General features: G+C 42.8%; 1 pseudogene; it reads left to right on the top strand.

The window, feature by feature from the left end:
• LOC135528515 (adenylate cyclase type 6-like) overlaps positions 1-23,423 on the top strand; it is an 80,258-nt pseudogene extending 56,835 nt beyond the window's left edge.
• The last annotated feature ends 1,764 nt before the right edge of the window (positions 23,424-25,187 follow it).

Genomic DNA, 25,187 nt, shown 5'->3' with positions numbered 1-25,187 from the left:
CATGATGTCAAGCAAAGATGCACTGAGTTTTGAAGGTAGGCTTTGAAATACATCCACAGGTACACCTCCAATTGACTCAAATTATGTCAATTAGCCTATCAGAAGCTTCTAAAGCCATGAAATAATTTTCTGGAATTTTCCAAGCTGTTTAAAGGCACAGTCAACTTAGTGTATGTAAACTTCTGACCCACTGGAATTGTGATACAGTGAATTATAAGTGAAATAATCTGTCTGTGAACAATTGTTGGAAAAATTACGTGTGTCATGCACAAAGTAGATGTCCTAACCGACTTGCCAAAACTATAGTTTTTTAACAAGAAATTTGTGGAGTGGTTGAAAAACAAGTTTTAATGACTCCAACCAAAGTGTATGTAAACTTCCGACTTCAACTATAAATATTGGACAATAAATTGTGCCTTCCTGTATTATACTTATGTTCAAGTGTTTATTCTATTCTACTGAGCCATTTACTTTATGTTCATATATACTGTCTACCATGTGTAAGCCATACATAAGACTAAAAACATATGTGTTTTTGGATCAACATCCAATACTTCTCTATTCTTTGTCTCGTCTCAGTGGCTACTACAGGTCTGCTGGTCCCACTATAAACAAACTACAACTTTTAGGCTTTATAAAAACATTTATTAAGTCTTCATAAAGATGACATGGGTGCTTCACAAGTCACGTTTGAGCAAAGTCACACTACAGTAGCTACACGTCTGTTTCACCTCGCAATCGTAGACGAAGACGTACTAGACACTATCAGTAGAATCCAAGGAAGCGAGTGGGCCCTTTTCAAAGCACGCACATGCAAGGAAGTATGCAGTGGGTGTACAAATGCACAGATACACAAGACGAATGCACAGACCCACAAACATGTTTGGCTACATACCAGCTTTGACTTACATATGCTGGTACTGATGTCAGAGATAATTAAATGTCAAATATGGCAGTAGAGGCGCACTATCCTCTGGCTATAATATACAATTGAAAAAACTTGAAGTGTATTGTATTGCACTTCACACTCTGATCTTTGAGCAGAGTCTGCGCTGTGTTTTTGAGTGGTGCCCACTTACCATGTTTGGTAATGCCATTTGATTGATTTAGTGGAAATAGTTGAGCCTAAAGCCTGGCTGTTTTAGAATCTTGTCTGTTAAGACCAATTGTTCCAGAATGTTCTGAGGAGAACAGAGCACACCACTTTGCCATCCGTGTGGGATTTGATTTAGTTGCAATAGTTCTATACAACTTCTATGGAACTAGTTGTTCTGATAGTCCAGTAGATACGCTGCCCCCCCCCCCAAAAAAACCCTATTGTTCACTTTGAGGAGAGCAGAGTCCATAAAAGGAATGGCCTTAGAACTTCTATGGAACTGGTCTAGAATGTTGTTCTGAGAACAGCAGAACACACCAGTCAGTCTCTAAGTCATTTCCTTCATTAATCTCCATCAGACAACAACATGGCCATCTGGCTGTTATACAGTCTGCTTCAGCCAGGGTCTGAGGCTGTCTGTCTTTTTCTCATTAGTGATGAAATAGTCTGTCCTCTGGTCAGGGGTCAAGCTATTTTCCCAGGCTGAGAGAGAGAGCTTGTAGTCATGTGTGTTCAGTGTAAACCATTGGATGTGGACAAAATCACTTACAGACACTGGCTTGTTGCCTGTAGAGGGTGTGTGTGCGCAGCAGAGGAATGTTCTCGAGGTCAACGACCTCGCTAAGCTAACTGCAGGCTATCTAAACTTCACTTAGCTAGCCTAATGCTGTTGTGTTGGTCTAGTCTAACTGTAGGCTAAACTTCTAAACTTCATTTGAGCCAGCCCGTGCATATAAGCCTACAATGCGGTTGTGTTTTGCTGCAGTGTGCTCATATACAATTCACATTCGCCTAGTCTCTTCCCCACTGCCGCTGTGTCTGAAAACACAAGCGTCTGTGAATTTAAGCAAATCAGACTAGCATTTGCCTATCTGCGCAGTGCGAGAAATAGTGAACCTCCTCTCTCAATCAGTTCTTAGTGTCTTATCTGTATGGAGGCATAGTGGAGTAAGGAAGAAGCGTGGGCCTTCTCTGTCTCTGACCCCATGTCTTTGTATTGTCTGTGATTATGAGTTGTGTTTTGATGCGTTGTCAGCGCCAATAAGGGAAGCAGACAGACAGCCAGACAGACAGGCAACATAATGCTGTCCTATTGATGTTCACTTAATCACTGAGCCAGTCACAATAAGGTTATGAACAGTATGAGAAAGGGAGGGAGAGCTATACCAAAGACTATATAGGGAATAGGGCACCATTTGGTACACACACTCGGTCTATAATGTTGTATAATAACCCACAGTCAGGTTGTGTATAGTTACAGAAATGTAAATTCCCAGTAACACCTGTAAATATATAGATTCCAGGGTAAATCTGTACATTTACCAGCATGAAGGGGAATGTATAGATTTTCCAGGAAATGTATAGATTTTCCCCCAAAAATGTGTAGATATCCCGATTTCCCAATTATAGCCTAGAAGACATGTCAAGAATGTCCACTTTTGGAAAGACAAGGTTTTTCTCATCTTCTCTGATCATATACTGTATATCAAACCTAATTTGTGTATCAAGACATTTCTGGATTAGATGTGTAGATTTCGTGCTGTAAGTCTCATGACACGGTGATGGTGAATGTCGTATTCAACCTCACCCAGGTCACACCAGGTTCTCTCTGTCACCACAGAGTGTTTACTTACATTTCTCTTTTCTCTCGCTCTCTCTCCATCGCTCTTCTCTCTCTTTCAAATTCTAAAATGCTTTATTGGCATGACAAAAGTATTTGCATTGTCAGGAAAAACTATGTTGAACAATTCAACAGGACATAGATGACATGTAGAAACATTCATCCGAACCAGAATAGCTAATCAACCTGTAACAATAATCATACATTTATTCAACTTCAAAAGGTAGCGCTTTTCAAAGAATCTCAAAGCGCTTCCAAGCACAAAAATAAAAACATAACATCATGGGATGGATAGTCATTGGAAAGTTTATGGCTTGAGTGGTCGTCTGAGGGAGGTGGTCAAGCGGTAAGAAAAAGTCCGGAGGCAGGCAGGCAGCAAGCGCGGTCTCATCAAGGTGTCTCGCTGTCTCTGGTTTATCCTTTGTAGACCTCGGATTAAACTTTGAGCAAAGCCACTGTGATCCGTGGACTCCGTAGTAGGTAGCTAGCTAGCTACTCCTTTGCTACGATCAAAATGGAGGGGCGACCACTTGGATGACTACGGCAGTTACGTGGTGCCAGAAAGCACACCACATGTCAATCATAATTCAATATCTCTCTCCCTCTCTCCTCTAGCTCAGTGGGAACTGATGATAACATGATGAAGTGTGTAACCTTACATGTCGCTCGCTCTCTCTCCCTCCCCTCCAGCTGAGTGCCAACGTGTTGATCTTCCTGTGCACCAACATGATAGGTATCTGTACCCACTACCCCGCTGAGGTATCGCAGAGACAGGCCTTTCAGGAGACCAGGGGGTACATCCAGGCCCGGCTCTACCTACAGAGAGAGAATCAGCAACAGGTAGGCCACACACACACACACACACACACACGCACACACACAGGCATTGATTTACACAAGCCATAACACTTGTTGACATAACTATATTTTCAAATGATTGTGGGTCAACAATATAGAGTATTTCTGAATGCCTCTATACTCTACCAACATGTTCCCACGCAGTATTCCAACGAATGACTGGCACTCAAGGCAGTGACTCATTGAGGTTTCTAGCTGTTGAAACACATGAAAGGCAATGGGTTGAGTGCTTTTCTCTCACTTCTCTGTCTCTCTCTCTCTCTGTCTCTCTCTGTCTATCATACACATTCTCCAGGAGCGCCTGTTGTTGTCGGTGCTGCCGAGGCACGTTGCCATGGAGATGAAGGCAGATATCAACGCCAAGAAGGAAGATATGATGTTCCACAAGATCTACATCCAGAAACATGACAACGTCAGGTAACCATGGACACACACCCTTTCCCTCTGCTGTAACCATGGGCACACACTGACCATTTCACTCTCTTCCGCAACCAGTGGTGCTGAGGTCAAAATGTGACACATCTGTATTTGCTCAAATGACAAAACTGCCACAGTTCCTCAAATCCTCTTAAAGCACATTAAAGGAAAGGATCCAAGGTCCCTCCCTTTGAGAGGAATTGAGGAAACAAGGATGAAGCAAGCAAGCATACGAAAGCCAGTAATGCCTTGGGCCCATATCCACAAAGTGTCTGAGTAGGAATAGTGATCTAGGATCAGTCCATGCTATCTTATTAAGTATTAACTAAAATGCTAAACTCATCCTAGGTCAGCACTCCTACTCTGAGATGTTTTGTGGACCCTGGACTACCTGATCTAACACCACCAGCCTCTTAACCCAGATATTAGTCTAAACTCTATTCAATCACCATAAAGATGTGTTGAATTAACACTGTGAAACTCCTCAAACAGTCTCTCTCTATCTGTCTGTCTTCTATCATGTTGTTGTTGTTGTTATTATTATTATTGAGTCAGAACATTGATCAAGAGGGCAACAGCGCCATCTGTCATCTCTCCACTAGAAGTGTCAACATTCCAGTTGTTTTTCCTCTTCCTTGAAATTAATACCACAAATTAGAAAATGAGAATCGTGCTGAGATGTCTTCACTGGGGAGGGAGGGAGGACTGAAGGTGACCTATATGAGTCCAGACGAAAAGCTGAACAGAATAAATGGCTCTCTATCTCAACAAGAGATGGAGGAAGGGAGCAGACAGGCTGGTAGGCGCATGACCATGCTGATGATGGGTTATTGATCTGTCTCTCCCTCTTCCCTCTCTCTCTCTCCCCCTCTTTCTTTCTCTCTCCGTCTCTCTCCATCCAACAGTATACTGTTTGCAGACATCGAAGGATTCACCAGCCTGGCATCACAATGCACCGCACAAGAGTTGGTCATGACACTGAATGAACTTTTTGCTCGCTTCGACAAACTAGCTTCGGTGAGCAGTTAGACATCATATAATCAGTCACTTCAACCCCGTGCGTCAGATTTCAAACATATTATAGATGTACTCTTTACTTTTAAATTGTGGATTTTGCATTGTCCATAGTGACGTGTAATTCATTGGCTACTGGCCACTTACATTTGTGTTGTGTCATGCTCCATAATACATTTAACATTTTACGTATAAACTACATCCTAACCCTGAACCTGTGTTTGCGGCACGTTTGTGTTTCCTATAGGAGAACCACTGTCTGAGGATCAAGATCCTTGGAGACTGCTACTACTGTGTGTCTGGACTGCCTGAACCCAGGGCCGACCATGCACACTGCTGTGTGGAGATGGGAGTGGACATGATAGAGGCCATCTCGTGAGTCACACACACTAATGAATAACCTACTTTGAATTAGTAAGAAGCACATTTTTGCTTGTCTAGAATCTATCGTAACAGGGGTTTTTCGGTGTGTGTGTGTCTGTGCAAGTGTCTGTGTGTCTAACTGTGTGTGTGCGTGTGTTTGTCTCCCTGCAGGCTGGTGAGAGAGGTCACAGGGGTCAATGTGAACATGCGTGTGGGTATCCATAGCGGCCGGGTCCACTGTGGAGTGCTGGGACTCAGGAAGTGGCAGTTTGACGTATGGTCCAACGATGTCACTCTAGCCAATCACATGGAGGCAGGGGGTGCGGCAGGGTAAGCCCCTCCCACCACCAACACACCTTAGAAAACTCCTATAGGGTTGCACTTGATCTACTGCTAACCATTTAGTTGAGCATGCAAGTTCAAGCCTTTATTGTAAATGTTTTGGTAAAAAAATAAACATTTGTCTTTGGCTTACAGGCATATGGCTCAGACACATCACAATTAAGCACAAATAGAGGATAAAACAACTAACTAGATGTGGGGCATCATAATAAAGTGTTAGTATTGATTACACTCTTGCTGGTATTGCAGTCCTCGAGATTCAAAATGTCCTCTGATGTACTGTGTCAATGTGACCCCTTGACCTTGTGTGTATGTGTGTGTTACTAGGCGTATCCACATCACCAAGGCCACCCTACAGTACCTGAATGGGGACTATGAGGTGGAGCCAGGGTTCGGAGGGGACAGGAATGCCTATCTGAAGGAGAACAACATCGAGACGTTCCTGGTGCTGGGGTGCAGCCAGAAAAGGGTCTGTTGTTTATTTAACGAGTTAAATCAATCGTTTTTCCATTTATACTAGGAAAAATAATAGTTTATTGTCCATTGTTAGTTTCAGATCACAGAAATTCTTCAATTCCTTTTGTTATCCATTTATTCATTGGTTTCCTCTTTTTTTTCCTGGATGGTACTTATCATTAATTATTCATTGAATTATCAAAAAGAATGGGTATTGTTCGAAATCTCTGTCAGAATCTATATTGGTAATAGTATAGAATTTTTGTGGGGGATAAAAAATACTGTGTAACAACATTCAAATGTCAAGTGTGAATAAGGTCTATTGGTGTGGTCATTTCCCTCCCTGTAGAAAGAGGAGAAGGCAGCGATGGCCAAGAGTGCCATGATGCAGCGGGTACGTGCCAACTCCACTGAGGGCCTGATGCCACGCTGGGTACCCGACACAAGGTTCTCCAGGACCAAGGACTCCAAGGTCTTCAGGCAGATGGTGAGAAACTGATGACCTGGAATGGTCTGAGAGCAAATGGTTGCTCTATATAGCTAGGATTCCATCCAATTGGCGACAGATTTGCATGTGAATATTCTCAAATCTGCGTCAAGAGAATATGTGCATTTTCCCACCAGAGGTATTTCCACCAAACTGACTTGTTGCGGATAAAGAAAATCAGTGCGTGATTACGTGGTGTACTTTTTGGCTTAAGTTTACATGTACCGAATAAAAAAAAATCTAAAGTTCAATGTGTTTCCATCAACTCTTGCTAATAGTTTGGTCACAAAAAAATGTTGTGATAAATAGCGTATGTGCCTACTCTGGTTTCAGTATGTGCACTCTAGCTAACAGCTTGCAGATAGTGCGGGTAGGCTAGTCTACATGATGAGATGATTATGGATAAGAGGGAGAATGTTTTGATTTGTCTAACCAGAACAAGACCCTCGATATTTATCGGAACGGAGCATCAAGCTCATCACCGTGCACTTTCACCACCCTGTGAAGCTCGTCATTTATTTCATCCGTAGCCTAATAAACTGCATGCTTTTACGAGTGTTAGTGGGAGGACCACATCATCACTTGACTCCACCAACAAACAAATTATCTGTCGACATTTATACAATTGTACCAAAACTTCCTGTTTCCATCACAGCTGTTGTGATTTTTTTATTTTATTATATCGTATGACTTTACTGACATAAAATGGTTAATGTTTTTGTCAAGCAACCTAAGCTTTAATCATGTGCGTAATACAAGCCTCAAGGCTCTAAAACAGCCAATGGAAAACTGAAATCATGTCTCGATCAGTATAGATCCAACACCATCGCAACAAGTGGGAGTTAGTTACACAGCTCCGCTGTGATCCACATTTGCTATATACATTTTTTTAAGTTATAAATGAATTATGTATATACTAATTTCTTCTTGAGGAATATAACTTATAAATGGCTCATGAGCTCAGTTCAACTGTCGTACTCATCATAACCCAAAATATAAGCTTGTTTTACCACAATGTTTGTAAACATATTAAACGTAAACAAACATTGTATCGCCTCAAAATATACATAAAACTATCATTTCGATATCTTGGATGGTCAGTCTTTGCATCAATAGCTCTGTCTATGAATTTTTGTGGTTACATTTCTCCAGGCCCATCCCTCAGCTTTTTACCAAAACCGAGGCAGAGTGTACCCTTTGTTATTGTTTCAAATGCAGATTGCCCCTTTAATGTCCACCCAACACCTAATGGAAGTTAGTGGCCAGTGGCAGACAGCTAGCCTAACACTTGTTATTGACTCTGATATGATTCACAACAACAATGCTTTCAGATCTGATCAGTCGAGCAGGGCTGCATCTCCATGATCATTTCTCCTCTCTTCCTGTTCTCAACCTCTCTCCATTCCCATCTCTTTCCTCACGCCCTACACTTCACCTGTCTTCTCCTCTTCTCTCTCCTCTTCTTCTCACCCTCTCTCCAAAGTCACTTCCCTTCCCCTTCTCAACTTCTGTCATCTTGTTCCTCTCCTCTTCTCTTTTCTCCTCTTCTCATTTACCTCCCTTCCCCTCACTCTCTCCTCTTTTCTGAGGGGTATTGCCCAGGGGGAGGACGGTGTAATTTTAATCCTACAGCATTAATTAAAATGTCAGTCTGGCTCCCAGGGATTAACTGTGCAGATGTCTGAGTCTGGCAGTATGTTTTTCATTGGCTTGGTTACACTGGTTTTCACTGGCTACGTGGCTAAAACATCGCTCTCTCTCATCCATTCTTCTCTCTCTCCTCTTTCTTTCTCTCTCTCTCTCTCTCATCCATTCTTCTCCTCTCTCTCTCTCTCTCGCTCTCTCTCTTTGTCTTCCTCTCACTTTTCCCAGGGTATCGATGAAACATCCAGACAAGACAAGTGAGTCCTATTTTGGCCCAGTAGTTGTTATCGGGTTACTGTGTGTGTACTCTGTGTTGTTGTAGGCATTGGCCAGTTTGTGTGTGTTTGTGTGTTGTGTGTGTGTGTGTGTGTGTGTGTGTGTGTGTGTGTGTGTGTGTGTGTGTGTGTGTGTGTGTGTGTGTGTGTGTGTGTGTGTGTGTGTGTGTGTGTGTGTAATGTAGGAGTGTAGGCATTGGCCCATTGGGGACTGATTGGCACACTGTTAGTTATTGTTGGAGCTAAGTTTAGAGCAGACTGTTGGTTTTAGAGGGTCAGAGTCAGTCCAGCACTAATTCCCTATTGGCTCTTCATCACTGCCTGTCACAGAGGTAAACCTGGGTTCAAATAGTATTTGTTTTCTTTCAATAAACCGCTTGATTGAGCTATGCCTATGATGGAATGGAATAGTCTCAAAAGTGTAACGTCTGCACATCTGTAAACAGGCTAAGAATTCAAATACTGTTAGATTTGTGCTTATATCTCCATGACCCTGTCTGTTGTCCTTGTCTATCTGTCCCCGTGACCCTGTCTGTTGTCCTGTCTCCTTGTTTGTAGCCGCTGTGCCCAAGAGGCCCTGAACCCTGAGGATGAGGTGGATGAGTTTCTGGGCCGAGCCATTGACGCCCGCAGCATAGACCAACTCCGTAAAGACCACGTCAAAAGGTTCCTCCTCACCTTCCAGACTAAAGACCTGGAGAAGAAGGTCAGAGGAGAAATGTTAACACTGTTTAAATTCAGCATGATGCGTTGTGATTTGTTGATTGAGTCAATGATTCATTTATTGATCGATTTGACTATGACAATACATATAAACCCACACCAGACCAGGAGACATCACATACGTTACAAAATGATAAAGAAAGCACAATAAAGCCTAAAGGATTTTTTTTTCCCCTGTTGTGGTCCTCCTTATTGTGTTAACAGCTTGCTGCCACAGCTAATAGTTACACAGCCGCTAATTGTATTATTCCCTCTCCCGATGATGTTTTCAGTATGCTAAGAAGGTGGATGATCGTTTTGGAGGCTACGTGGCCTGTGGTCTGTTAGTCTTCTGCTTCATTTGTTTCATCCAGATCATCATTTTCCCCCAGTAAGTCAATATCTTGAATTATACCTAACCTCTCTTCTCATTGTATTTTTGAAATGTATATTTTATTTTGTATTCATTCACCTTTCTAATTGTACCTGCATGGAACTAAACTAGGCTGCTGGTTGGTCTGGTTGAACCGCTACGGGGTAGCCGGCTCAATGGACCAAATAAGGGACAGCCCTTTTAACCGTATAAAACCTATCAAAGACAGCATACTGAATTCATGAAGTAATGTACTGAATAGTAGCCTAATGGTAAATTGAATTTGGTGCAGTATGGGACTTCCGGGTAGATGTACTCTTCTTCTTTTTCTCCGCAGCACTCCCCTCATGCTGGGTCTTTACATCAGCATCTTCATCATCCTCGTCAACATCCTCTTCATCTGTGCCATCTACTCCTGCATGAAGGTACGGGACAAGGGCCACCATTTTCTAATCGTCTTATCACCCTTTCATAGCAATGTAGCCAAAAGTTGGCATTTGTTTAGATGATGCGTTATATTCCTCAAGAATCCATGTGTAAATAGAATTTCAAGGACCATTAAACATATTCCCCAGATCCCAGGCTGTATCTTTTAATCTAAGAGGAGGACTAAGATGAATTATTCTCTTTTTTTATCTCTCGCTCTCTGTCTCCCTGCCCCCCTCTCCTCCTCCCAGCTCTTCCCATCTGCATTGCAGACGCTGACTAAGAAGATTGTCCAGTCTCGTACCAATAGTACACTGGTGGGGGTCCTCACCATCATACTCCTCTTCATGTCTGCCTTCGTGAACATGGTAGGGACCACTATTTGCTTTCCCGTTCATGTACAATAACAGTGTAGTTTGAATTGCAGGTAATAAAACGGTTCCTTTTTAAAGCGCTGTACAGTACTGTGGCATAGCTTTTTGTGACAAGCTATCAGTAGAAGATGATAGAGCGCCGTGTTCCACGAACATTGTGAATAATTCTTCCGATAGTGCCTGCAACGGTAGTAATTCAGTTTGACATTCGTGGGTTTGGGTTTCTCTGTTGGTTGACATGTGTATCTCTCCCTTTAGTTCACCTGTGACAGAGAGGGCCTGGTGGACTGTGTGGTGCGTGAGCGTAACCTGTCCTCCAGTTTGGTGACTCTGTGTCTACTACACAACCTGACACAGTCGGCACAGGACGGACTGACCCTGTGCCCCAGCCAGCCCATGCCATGCCACTTCCCTGAGGTGAGCCCAGCAGGGACGCTAGTGGGTGGTGTGAGTGCGGTGTGAATACTGTATGTAATTACATTGCTGGAACTTGCTACACCCCCCCCCCCCTCTCTTCCTCCAGTATTTCTGCTACAGTGTTCTCCTGACCCTGCTGGCCTGCAGTGTGTTCCTCCACATCAGCAGTATAGGCAAGCTGGCCCTTATGGTGCTGATCCAGGTCACCTTCCTGCTGCTGGTGGAGTGGCCCCAGGTGGCCCTGTTCGACAACGCAGACCTGCTGCTCACCGCCAACACCCTGTGAGTTGACACACACCCTAGCACTCTAACTGTAGCCTGTTCGCCCACTTCATAGTATTTTTTCAAGTAGTATTTGTTTTTGTTCAAATACTTAAGCTGCACTAGTTGATAAAGCTGCATGGAATAGTCCCGAAAGTGCCAACCCTGACCATGGTACTCAAGGCAGGTTGAATCACGTTGCAGTCCACAATACAAGCTTAAGAGCGCAAATATACAATTCTAGTCAATGTGAACTTGTGTCTACCTGTGTGGTGTGCAATGCTCAAATGTCTTGTCAAGTGTTGAAGGTATTTAATCAATTTGTGTTTTGTTTTTGCCCTTAGCTCTTTCACACCTTTGAATGACTCTCTAGATTGGTTTCCTAGTTTCAATGAAACAGTTACAGAGATGTGGTAAGTTCATTGTTATCTTTTGGTCTTCTCTTTAAGTATTCTGGTCAATGTACTGTTACCATGTCCATGTTAGTGTGCGTGTCTACTCTTAGACTAAGTCCCTCCTCCCTCTGTCTCCCCCTCAGCCAGGATCGTGATTGATTGATTAGTGGCAGTTCATGCCCATCAAGATTAGGGAGACCAATTTTAATTTTATGAGCATGGCCTCATATTCCATTCACCCAGCTCAGTGTAACAGCAATAGGTTTAGGCTACTACAGTACATGATACTAAAGGTTCCCCTACAGTATACCTACCCATCATGGGGTTGCTACAACCTAGCCTACAAATGAACTTTTGCAACATAGGTGCAGAGGTCGATAGACAAATTGGAGAAATCAAGGTGACATACAGTGACACAAACAATTCCGCCTTGCACACTCTTGCCTGCATGTGTCATTATTAGTCCAAACAGTTGCAAAACATTCAATTTTCAACTAAAACAAGAGATTCTATTGGACAAATTCAGGTAGGTCTGTTTAATTAAGAAACTTTTTGCAACAGAATCGGCAGAGTGAATACACCCCTGATCACCTGCAAACACAGTTCACTTTCATAACAGCCACATACAGCATCATTGCTTTGCTCGTTGTATAAGTCATTCTCGCATCTACGTGCTCTCCTTCTCTAAATTTTCCATCAAATACCTCTTTGAGCCAAACCTTTATACCTTAAGGTTGCTGCTAGAGCGTACATCATTGTCACCATATTAACATCATAGTCAACAAACTAGAACTAACGCGTTAGTACACCCACAATCCAATCCATGCGTCAAATCACGCAGTACATGTAGCGCAAGCAGTTTAGCAGTTAAACCGGCAGGTCCCGGTGGCAATACGTTTATAAAACTGAAAGCTTACCTTGACTTAGAAGAGTTGTGGTGTTGGATGCCTTAGCCAGCTAGCTAACATAAACAGCATTTCTCTTTGTTTGAGTCAGGTTGTTGAGTAGGCTAAATCATCTGTATTAGCTAAACTAAAGGTAAACTAAAAAGAAAAAAACATGAAATATAGCTAGCTCTCTCTGCTGCTTCTTAATTTAAAAAAATAATATTTCTCTCTTTTTGAGTCAAGTACTCACCACATTTTATGCACTACAGTTCTAGCTAGCTGTAGTTTACCGGTATGCTTTCAGTACTAGATGTATTCTCTGATCCTTTGATTGGATGGACAAGATGTTAGTTCATACTGCAAGAGATCTTATAGTTTGGAGGATGTCCTCCAGAAGTTGTCATAATTACTGTGTAAGTCAATGTACCCAGAGGAGGATGGAAATTAGCTTTTTTTAATGTTTCACTATATTTGTAATTTTCTGAAAATGGTCCTCCCCTTCCTCCTCCAAGGGACCTCCACTGATTGATTACTTGATTCATTGCTTGATTGATTGAGTGTCTCCCTGTCTCCCTCCCCCCAGCCAGGAGAGTGTGACCAAGGTGTCTCTAAAGGTCATGACCCCTGTCATCCTAACGGTGTTCGTCCTGGCTCTGTACCTACACGCTCAGCAGGTTGAGTCCACTGCTCGCCTCGACTTCCTGTGGAAGCTGCAGGTAGGACCTGGCACCTCACACATACACACTCACTGAGATTGTGAACGTTTAGAAATTGGGATCCTTAACGTTAAGTTTCTTTTTTCAATTTTTTTCCCACAAACGTTTTTTCGGGGGGAAAAAGACTAGAGATACAGATTACCAAGACCTATGCACACCATGGTTCTGCCCCCTCCTCTCTCCCTCGTGCTGGCAGCATTGCATTAGTGGAAACCAAGACAGTTCTCAGGGATGGCCTGGGTGTCGCTTCGTCTGGGGCAATTTTAGCTAACCCTTTCCTAACCTGGCATGTTACGCTAACATGCTACGTTTCCCTAACCTGCTTTATAAATTCTCCTAACTTTCTAAGAAAAGTCACTTCTGCTCGTCAAAACCGGCAGACCTGCCCTGAGAACAGTCTCGGTTCCCACTAATGCTAATGGTGTGAGTGTGTGTTCAGTCTTCGGTCTGTTGCGTGTAAAATATCCTAACTTATTCATTGATAATAGGCCCTGCTTTACTGAAGTTGCGAGACCTTGCGAGACATTGCAAGCCAAGAAATTGCAAGATACAGCATTCCATTGCGAGATACACCTTTTGATTGTTGATAGATAGGCCTAGTGCACAGTTCTGACTCTGTCTGCCTGGTGGCTGACCTCTCTATACTCTGCCCCTCCCCTCTCTCTCCGTCCCTCACTATCTTGCTATGAAAGACACAAGTGTTTGTGTTCTCTGCAGTATGGCAACTAATCAGTCTCCTCTGTTTCAAAAATACTGAATCTTGACACTCAGAAATAGGGTCTGTGCAAAGAATCAATTCTTTTGGAGAGTCGACTTTCCACATTGCATCATCGTCATTAACAGTTAGAAAAACGGCAGAATTTTTTTTCTTCATATCCCTCACACACATACACACACGCACACACACACACACACACACACACACACACACACACACACACACACACACACACACACACACACACACACACACACACACACACACACACACACACACACGCCTCGACTTCCTCTGGAAGCTATGTAGGACCTGAGTCCACATGCCTCGGTTGTTGTATCTGGTGACATCACTCAGCAGACCTCAGCCTTTCTCTGTAGATAGTGGTTGCAGCAGAGTGATTTTAATCTTGACTCTGGTCTACGTTCAGTGGAATACTAAACGCCAATCAGCATTTTCTGTTCCTCACAATACCTATAGACAGACAGCAATGAGGTTGCCCTATTAATCATTTAGTCACTTTCTCATCCCTTTTAACAAACCATTTCCCCATTCCCCGGTGTCTGTCCCCTCCAGGCTACAGAGGAGAAAGAGGAGATGGAGGAGCTTCAGGCCTACAACCGCCGCCTCCTCCACAACATCCTGCCTAAAGACGTGGCCGCACACTTCCTGGCGCGGGAGCGGCGTAACGACGAGCTCTACTACCAGTCCTGTGAGTGTGTGGCCGTCATGTTCGCCTCCATCTCCAACTTCTCTGAGTTCTACGTGGAGCTGGAGGCCAACAACGAGGGAGTGGAGTGTCTCAGGCTACTCAACGAGATCATCGCCGACTTTGACGAGGTGAGAGAGAATAATCTGTATAAATAAAGGAAGGGAAAGGTTGGGGAGGGAGGAGAGGAGGAATGGGGGAGGGAGGAGAGACAACGAGGGGATGGAGATCATCATAGACTTTTATGAGGTGAGAGATAGGAGGAGGTGGGAGGGGAGAAAGGGGTGGTCTGGAATAAAATCCACAATGTCACCAAGAGAAATAAAGAACAGCGATTGATATAGCTGAGTCGTTCTATGAATAGAGTACATTTTGGGTAGTAACTTGCACCTAATTTTGAAAATTTTTCATTAAAAAAAAACAGATTTACCCATCTCAAGGGGTTAATAATTTAAAAAAAGACTATAGTAAGTGTTGACAGGGTTTACCGTTACTGTTAAGGCTCTCGTTTGTGGAATGACCGGACCAAGGTCCAGCGTGGTAGGCGTACATCGTTCTTTTTATTGATGATACCAAAAGCAAAATAACAATGGCAAAAATGAAAGTGCACAGTTCTGTAAGGCAAAACAAACTATACAGAAAACAAGAACCCACAAAACACAAAAGGAAAATGACAACCTATATATGATACCCAATCAGAGACAACGATAGACAACTGCCTCTGATTGGGAACCATACTCAGCCAAAAACACAAAAAAATAGAAAACATAGATTTTTCCACCCGAGTCACACCCTGACCTAACCAAACATAGAGAATAATAAGGATCTCTAAGGTCAGGGCGTGACAGTAACAGGGTTGAGGTTTTCATCTTAAATCAGCCATAAATCCCCATCACTGGAGGAATGGAAACTTGCTGTGTGCAAACAGGAAGGGGCAATTGTATGCAAGCTTCACCAAAAATGTTAAATACATTTTTTTAAATCTAGTTGTCTGATCTAGTTGTCTGTTCTTTCGACCAATCGAAGAACAAAATGTAACCTGACCCAACTATTCTGCTCCTGCTGGCTTTAGCAGATTCTGCCATCACTCTCCTGAAGTTGCCGATAATAGGCTACACGAAGAGTCTGCAACCTTTTCTCATGTGAAATTCCAATGTATCTTACCATTTCTACCGATCTATGTGCCAGTTATGGTTTTCATATGCACATTTTTGTTTAAACAATTGAATGAAGTTATGAAAAAATGAATGCGCACAAATTGGCGTGAATGACTGCATTCTGGAGAGAGAAGTGCATCTGGGCGTCTGCATTGGCCATGTCTGCATTGGCCATGCAGCATTTACGGTGATACGGCCTCAGCAGAAGTCAGGGCATACATACTTATTTTGCTTTGTGGAACAGTGCGGAGGAGTTGTAAAGGAAGTGAGTTTGTGTTTTCTACAGGATGTACCGCCCCCACCCACCGTCAACCAATCATGTCAATGCTGAGTTATACAAAACTCTCGGCATTGTAACATAATTTGGGAGGCGGTACAGAGCTCGATTTGGCCTCTGCATTCTGGAGGCTCCGACCACATTTTCAGATTAAGCTAAAATGTGCTTTTAGTCTTGGCCTTTTCAATGGATTAAATCACTGCGATGGGCACAAATATACATACAGTACCAGTCAAAGTTTGGACACATACTCAATCCATGTTTTTTCTTTATTTTGGACTATTTTCTGCGTTGTTGAATAATAGTGAAGACATCAAAACTATGAAATAACACATGGTATTATTTGAGATTTTTGAGAGTCTTTTGAGATTCTTCAAAGTATCCATCCTTTGCCTTGATGACAGCTTGCACACTCTTGGCATTATCTCAACCAGCTTCATGAGGTAATTACCTGGAATGCATTTCAATTGACAGGTGTTAATGCGTTTGAGCCAATCAGTTGTGTTGTAACAAGGTAGGGGTGGTATACAGAAGATAGCCCTATTTGGTAAAAGACGAGGAGTCCATCATTACTTTAAGACATGAAGGTCCGGAACATTTAACGTTTCTTCAAGTACAGTCGCAAAAACCATCAAGCGCTGTGATGAAACTAGCTCTCATGAGGACCGCCACAGGAAAGAAAGACCCAGAGTTACCTCTGCTGCAGAAGGTATTCATTAGAGTTACCTGCACCTCAGATTGCAGCCCAAATAAATGCTTCACAGAGTTCAGATATCAGTATCAGACACATCTCAACATCAACTGTTCAGAGGAGACTGTGTGAATCAGGCCTTCATGGTCAAATTTCTGCAAAGAAACCACAACTAAAGGTCACCAATAATAAGAAGAGACTTGCTTGGGCCAAGAAACACGAGCAATGGATGACTGGTGAAAATCTGTCCTGTGGCCTGATGAGTCCAAATTTGAGATTTTTGGCTCCAACCGTTGTGTCTTCGTGAGACGCAGAGTAGGTGAACGGATGATCTCCGCATGTGTAGTTCCCACCATGAAGCATAGAGGAGGAGGTGTGATCGTGTGGGGGTGCTTTGCTGGTGACGCTGTGGGTGATTTATTTAGAATTCAAGGCGCACTTAACCAGCATGGCTACCACAGCATTCTGCAGTGATACGCCATTCCATCTGGTTTAGGCTTAGTGGGACTCTCATTTGTTTTTCAACAGGACAATGACAAAACACACCTCCAGGCTATGTCAGGGCTATTTGACCAAGAAGGAGTGTGAGGGAGTGCTGCATCAGATGACCTGGCCTCCACAATCACCTGACCTCAACCCAATTGAGATGAGTTGGACCGCAGCGTGAAGTAAAAGCAGCCAACATGTGCTCAGCATATGTGGGAACTCCTTCAAGACTGTTGGAAAAGCATTCCAGGTGAAGCTGGATGCGAGGATGCCAAGAGTGTGCAAAGCTGTCATCAAGGCAAAGAGTGGCTACTTTGAAGAATCTCAAATATAAAATACTATATGATTTAATGTGTTATTTCATAGTTTTGATGTCTTCACTATTATTCTACAGTGTAAAAAAATAGTAAAAATTAAGAAAAATTAAACCCTTGAATGAGTAGGTGTGTCCAAACTTTTGACTGGTACTGTATATATATTTGTTACTGCTCGACCTAAAACAATGTTGGTTAACCAACAGCCTAACAAGCAGACAATCGACCAGTCAACTAATTAGGGCCAGCCCTAAGGCTATCTATCTATGGTTTGACATGGTATGCCCAATGTGCCCAGTTTTTCACCTCAAAACACCAGAAAATTGCCAAAAAGAGTAGAATCAGCTCACCTACACTATGATTTGAATATTATATGTTCAATGTTTTAGATTATTTTTTTAAAGGAATTGGTTCAAATTTTGGAGTTAAGTGGATTCAATTCTTCTTAGAAGTCAGAAAAACATGACGAGGGACAAAATGCCGCTTTATTCATATAAAAAAATCTCAATTTATTGAATGTTTCATGTGGTCTATTTTAGTCAGGAATTCATTTCATATAACAGGCTTTTAAAGTTCAATATTGGTGCTCAATTTCTACCTAAAATATCAAAGGGGTGCAAAATGTACTCTATTTGTGGAACGACCCAGCTATTATAGTATGATTTGTTATTGTGTGCATTTTGGCACTGCTTGTAACTCTCCCCCTTTCCACCAATAAATCGCCTTTGTCTACCCCCCGACCGCCCAGATCATCAGTGAGGACAACTTCCGTCAACTGGAAAAGATAAAGACCATCGGTAGTACCTACATGGCTGCTTCTGGCCTCAACGACTCTACCTATGACCGTGAGGGACGATCACACATCCTGGCTCTGGCAGACTATGCTATGAGACTCAGGGAACAGATGAAGTACATCAACGAACACTCCTTCAATAACTTCCAGATGAAGATAGGTGAGTCCCTGGACCTATAGTAGAGATGGGGGTGGGGTGGGATGGTAGTAGTAGTATTAGGAGTAGGACTAGCCATGAGACTCAGGGAACAGATGAAGTACACCTACAAACACTCCTTCAATAACTTCCAGATGAAGTGGTATTACATGTGTGGTAAAGTGTCCCTTTGTAAAGACAAACACACAAAGTAAGATTCAGTTGACTATTTGAATCAGATATGTTGTACTGGAACAGAAGCCGCCACATGTTGCAGCCCTCTAGGACAAAATGTATAGGTTTACTTCTAGATGTGTGAAGTGGTGCAATGCAGGCAGGCAGGTTGACTGTCTCTTGTTTCCTCATGCAGGTCTCAACATGGGTCCGGTGGTGGCAGGGGTGATTGGGGCCAAGAAGCCCCAGTATGACATCTGGGGGAACACTGTCAACGTGGCCAGTCGTATGGACAGCACAGGAGTCCCAGACTGCATACAGGTAGATACACCTACTTTGCCTGCTTTTAAGAATTACTGTACATGTCTTTGGTATCCACTGTATGTTAGACATGTCATTGAGAGTCATACAATGTTCACCCATTTAAAACGTATTTAAATGCTATATTGATCTGTCAATGTAATTCATTGGATGATGGTCCCCCTTTTGCTGCTATAATATCCTCCACTCTTCTGGGAAGGCTTTCCTCTAGATGTTGGAACATTAGTGAGGTCGGGCACCGATGTTGGGCACCGATGTTGGGCGATTAGGCTTGGCTCGCAGTCGGCATTCCAATTCATCACAAAGGTGTTCGATGTGGTTGAGGTCAGGGCTCTGTGCGGGCCAATCAAGTTCTTCCACACCGATCTCGACAAACCATTTCTGCTGTATGCTAGAGCGTTAAGATTTCCCTTCACTAGAACTAAAGGGGCCTAGCCCGAACCAGAAAAAACAGCCCCAGACTGTTATCCACCAAACTTTACAGTTGGCACTATGCATTCGGCAGGTAGCATTCTCCTGTCATCCGCCAAACCCAGATTCGTCCATCGGACTTCCAGATGGTGAAGTGTGATTTATCACTCCAGCCGAAGCTTGGCATTGCGCATGGTGATCTTAGGCTTGTGTGCAGCTGCTCAGCCATGGAAGCCCATTTCATGAAGCTTCCGACAAACAGTTATTGTGCTGGTGTTGCTTCCAGAAGCGGTTTGGAACTTGATGGTCGTAGTAGTGAGTGTTGCAACTGAGGTCAGGCAAAACATTTTTATACGTGCTCCAGCACTTGATGGTCCCGTTCTGTGAGCTTGGGGCCTACCACTTTGCGGCTGAGCTGTTGTTGCTCCTAGACGTTTCCACTTCCCAGTAACAGCACTTACAGTTGACCAGGGCAGCTCTAGCATGGCATAAATTGGACGAACTGACTTGTTGGATAGGTGGCATCCTATGACGGTGCTACGTTGAAAGTCACTGAGATCTTCAGTAAGGCCATTGTACTGCCAGTGTTTGTCTATGGAGACTGCATGGCTGTGTGCTCGATTTTATACACCTGTCAGCAACGGGTGTGGCTGAAATAGCTGAATCCACTAATTTGAATGGGTGTCCACATAGTTTTGTATATATAGTATATGATGAACTCAATATAGCAAGATAGATTGTGTCCCCTCCGTCCTCTATGATCGGTGCTGCCACCTGCTGTATATAAAACCCTACTGCTGCGCAGTATTTTGCAACTAGGATTTATTACAAGGAACAAGAATTGTAACCAGATACCAAGTTCTCCACTTTAACTATCGCCACAATGGTCATCATATACTTTTCCTTCCACAGTGAAGTGCCTTGATCATCCTAGATGGAACAGAAAACAATAGGATAGCTGCTGTGTAGCTGACATTGTTGATTTTTTTTATTTAACCAGGCAAGTCAGTTAAGAACAAATTCTTATTTTCAATGACAGCCTGGGAGCAGTGGGCTAACTGCCTGTTCAGGGGCAGAACGACAGATTTGTACCTTGTCAGCTCGGGGGTTTGAACTCGCAACCTTCTGGTTACTAGTCCAACGCTCTAACCACTAGGCTACACTGCTGCCCCAACTGACACGTGCACACACACACACTTATGTGTCCTTGTGTTGTCTTTTCCCAGGTGACCACAGACCTGTACCATGTTCTGGTAAACAAAGGCTACCAGCTGGACCACAGAGGCCTGGTCAAGGTGAAGGGGAAAGGAGAGATGACCACCTACTTCCTGACCAGCGGTCCCAATGGTACCAAGGGGAGTTAACGGATGGCCACGGGACTACCGCTGGCTGCTAATACATGAAGAGGAGAGAGATGGAGAGGGAGAGAGAGCGGGAGAGGGGGGAGTGAGTGTGTAAGAAAAGAGAGCGAGAGGAGGGAGAGAGATGAGAAAAAAGGGAACAGTTCAAAGCCCTGAAGGAAATGTGTGTGTGTTTGTGTGTGTGTGTGTGTGTGTGTGTGTGTGTGTGTGTGTGTGTGTGTGTGTGTGTGTGTGTGTGTGTGTGTGTGTGTGTGTGTGTGTGTGTGTGTGTGTGTGTGTGTGTGTGTGTGTGTGTGTGTGCAATCATCTATTCTTATACACACTACTTTAGGTTTGGGTCTCAAATGGCTCCCTGTATAGGCCTTTAGGGCCCTGGTTAAAATTAGTGCACTGTATAGAGAATACGGTGCCAAATGTGACGCAAACCAGGTATTTTGTTCTCACTTCAAGGCTTTTCACACAAAGTTACTTGAAAGATATAATGAGCGAATTATAGTGAAGACCTATTGCCTTAGAAGGAAATTACTGAACAAAAGGCTATATTTGTTTTGTTGTGAGCTACACAACAAATACTTCACATCCGGAGCTATTATTTATTTATTTTTTTGTTGTCATGATGACCTTGTAACAAAAGCTACATATGTATTATATGAAATATTCAAGGATGAGAAGGATGACAATGACCAAAGAACAAATGTTTTATTATGAGGGACTGACTCTACACACATCAACCTATTTCTGTTTGAAATGACTGCAGAAGGAACAACTGTAATGACTGCGGATCAAACAACCGCAAACCTGTTGTTTTTTCAGCTTTTTCTTTTTTAGTCACTTTTGACAACAAGGGCCACGGAAAACAACGTCATTGTCTTTGATAGCGGCGAATACATTATTGTTTTTGACTTTGATATGCTTGCTAATACGTAAAGAGAGCTGAGAAATCTTGTATTTGATTGTGCACTGTGAACGAAGACAGACCACACACACGCAGAGCAGCCTTGGACTGGATTTCTGTGTTCCTTTCAGGGCCTCTATTGTGTGCAGGCTAATTCTAATCCACATGGGGGTGTGGTTTCTCTTTCCTATGTATCATCAATGACATTCCCTCTCTAGATGTTTTTTTGTTGTTGGTACAAGCCAAAACAGAAACTTTCGTGACGGACAAACAAACAACTGCATCGCTACCATGGTACCGGAGTGAGTGTTTTCATTGCTGTGAGATGTTTTATATGAAATAAGTGTGTGCGTGTGAGGCTAAGTGTATGCTGTTCTTTATCTTTAAAGGGGCATAATTTTTCACTGTGAGGTTTTTAAAGATTCTGTATGACAAGTGGGTTTGCATCCCAAATGGCACCCTATTCCCTATGTAGTGCACTACTTTTGACCAGAGCCCTATAGGCCCTGGTCAAAAGTAGTGCACTACATAGGGAATAGGGTGCCATTTTAGACGCACACGTGCCAAATTGATGCTGCAAGGCTTACGCGTGTAGTTTTTATATATTATACTTTGGAGTTGTGTGTTCATTCCTGATTTTATGTTTGTTGATTTTATTTAAATCACCTTTACTTCATGCCTTTTATTTTACTGTGAATATGATCACAATTCCATTCCAACCATTAATGTCTAAAAACCCACAAATTGATTTTGGATTGTGTTTAAAGGAGGTGGTTATCCACACACGGTGGGCCTATAGCCTACAGTACAACATGCACAGGAGAATACACAAAAGTTATCTGGTTGAACACTAGCTGTTAACTTGAAATAAGACAGTAGTATCTGTACTCCATAGTATTTGACACCATCCAATAGTATTGGTATTTGGCACATAGATGCTCTTTACCCCCCAAAGGAGTAGTTGAAACTCATCTTATGAATGTACAAAATATACTGTATGTCTATGGTGAAACTACTAATTATTATTTTTGTGGTACAAACATCATCTGGCTTGTATTGAAAGACATGACCAGGAAACTAGTTTTAATGGTGCCAATACAGGCTCACAGATCAGGACAGGGACGTGGAAAGAGCTACTTCTGTATTATGTGAAGTACTATTGCTGTTGAATAGAAATGAAGGTTTATGTCCCTTGATCCCACTTATCCCCCCCAATACTGAGGCTCACTGTACTGAACCAGGGAGTAGGTTACAGTATGTAGGCCCTACCGTGGTGACTTGTGGTCTCTGGCTATCTATCTTCTTCCATCGACCTATGTCATGTTCATTAGGAACGGAAGAAAATAAGTGAAACAGGGAGGTACTACAGTACCTGAACTTGTCAAATAAGAAATGGCTTGTTTAGGTTTTTCGTGGGCAAAACGGATTCCTACTGTGAACACGAGCCTAATGAACACGAGCCTAATGAACACGAGCGAGCCTGCTGATCCTGAGCAACCTGTGTGTAGGAAGGAATGGATCTCTGATTTGAAGTTGTTTTGTTCCCCCTTTTTTTCATTTTTTTCATCCTTTCCCCCATTAGTTTCTTACTGTATTTGAGTTGAAAGGCCAACAAAATACTGTTTGTTTGTTTTTCCATTCCAAAAATAACAATATAGCAGAATTGAAGAAATGAAATGGTTTGATTTCCCCTTAAAACGAAATCAATACATTACTGTTTTGTGTTATTGATGATCATTTATTTATTATAGTGTTACTCTTCAGTGTCTTCCCCTAATCAATGTGCAATCTAGGCCTGTGTTTTTTTTCTGCTGTTTCATTGCAATGCACATTTTATTAAAATAATACGTTGGATACGCTATTGGTAATGTCATGTTCATAATAATGGGTACCATGCCTTAAATCGCCCCTATACCTATGTAACCATACAGTAATAATAACTGCAATAACAAGACTATAGCTGTGTAGGAATTTCCACGATCCTGATCCCATGAGCTAACATTCTGTTTCGCTATATGGATTAAATGACAAGTTCACTTTTCTTTCTTTTTTTTTTTACCAATCTGTGTTTTGGATGTAAAAGGGGAAGTCTAACGCTGGTGGGATAGTCGACACTTCGATGTCAATTATGGCAGCCCCCCCGCACCTCTCTGATTCAGAGGGGTTGGGTTAAATGCGGAAAACACATTTCAGTTGAATGCATTCAGTTGTACAACTGACTAGGTATCCCCATTTCACTTTTCTTTCCCTTTAACATTTGATATACATCCAAAATACAGATTTGGTAAAAAAAAAAGTGAACTTGTCCCTTAAGTGAAACTAAATGAGTGCACGGTGGTCAGGATGGTGGATAAGGGTCAGTAGGGTTGGAAGTCAATTCCATTTAAATTCCAGTCAATTCAGGAAGTATACTGAAAATCCAATTCCAATTATCTTCAATGCTTTTCAAGGAGGAAAATGTGGAATTATAATTAAGGTTTACTTTCTAAATTCACTGGAATTTAAATGGAATTGACCCCAACCCTGGAGACTAGATGTGAGTAGGCCTAAAGGTATAGTGTAGACCTAGGTACACGACATGGTCAAAAGTATGTGCTTGTCGGATATCTCGTTCCAAAATCATGGGCATTAATATGGAGTTGGTCCCCTTTTGCTGCGACAACAGCCTCCACTCTTCTGGGAAGGCTTTCCACTAGATGTTGGAACATTCGTAGCGTTAAGATTTCCCTTCCCTTGAACTAAAGGGCCTAACCTGAACCATGAAGAACAGCCTCAGACCGTTATTCCTTACAATTGGCAATATGCATTTAAGGCACAAAGCGTTCTCCTGGCATCCGCCAAACTCCGATTAGTCTGTCGGACTGCCAGATGGTGAAGCGTGATTCGTCATTCCAGAGAACGCGTTTCCACTGCTCTAGAGTCCAATGGCGGTGAGCTTTACACCACTCCAGCCGACGCTTGGCATTGCGCATTGTGATCTTAGGCTTGTGTGCAGCTGCTCGGCCATGGAAACCCATTTCATGAAGCTCCTGATGAACAGTTCTTGTGCTGACGTTGCTTCCAGAGGCATTTTGGGACTCGGTAGTGAGCGTTGCAACTGAGGACAGACTATTTTCAAACGCTTCAGCACCCGGCGGTCCAGTTCTGTGAACTTGTGTGGTCTATCACTTTGCAGCTGAGCGTTTTTGCTCCTAGACGTTTACACTTCACAATAACAGCACTTACAGTCGTCCGGGGCAGCTCGAGCAGGGCAGAAATTTGATGAACTGACTTGTTGGAAAGGTGGCATCCTATGATGGTGCTGTATGTTGAAAGTCACTGTGCTCTTCAGTAAGGCCATTCTACTGCCATTGTTTGTCTATGGAGAATTGCATGGCTGTGTGCTCGATTTTATACACTTGCGAGCAATGGGTGTGGCTGAAGTAGCCAAATCCAATAATTTGAAGTGGTGTCCACATACTTTTGTATATATATGTTCTTTATTTCTCAACCATAGACTTAGTTAGACGACACATCTTTCCCATTATTGCATCTTTGAGGGCATGGGCAGCGCCATTGAGATTATCTCCATTTTGAAGTAGTCAATTTCTACTACTTCAATGATTTGGTTAACAAACGGA

Source organism: Oncorhynchus masou, chromosome 33, assembly GCF_036934945.1.
Source record: "Oncorhynchus masou masou isolate Uvic2021 chromosome 33, UVic_Omas_1.1, whole genome shotgun sequence".
Taxonomy (NCBI): domain Eukaryota; kingdom Metazoa; phylum Chordata; class Actinopteri; order Salmoniformes; family Salmonidae; genus Oncorhynchus; species Oncorhynchus masou.
The sequence above is the reverse complement of the archived record's forward strand: the minus strand, read 5'-3'. Positions and strand labels throughout refer to the sequence as shown.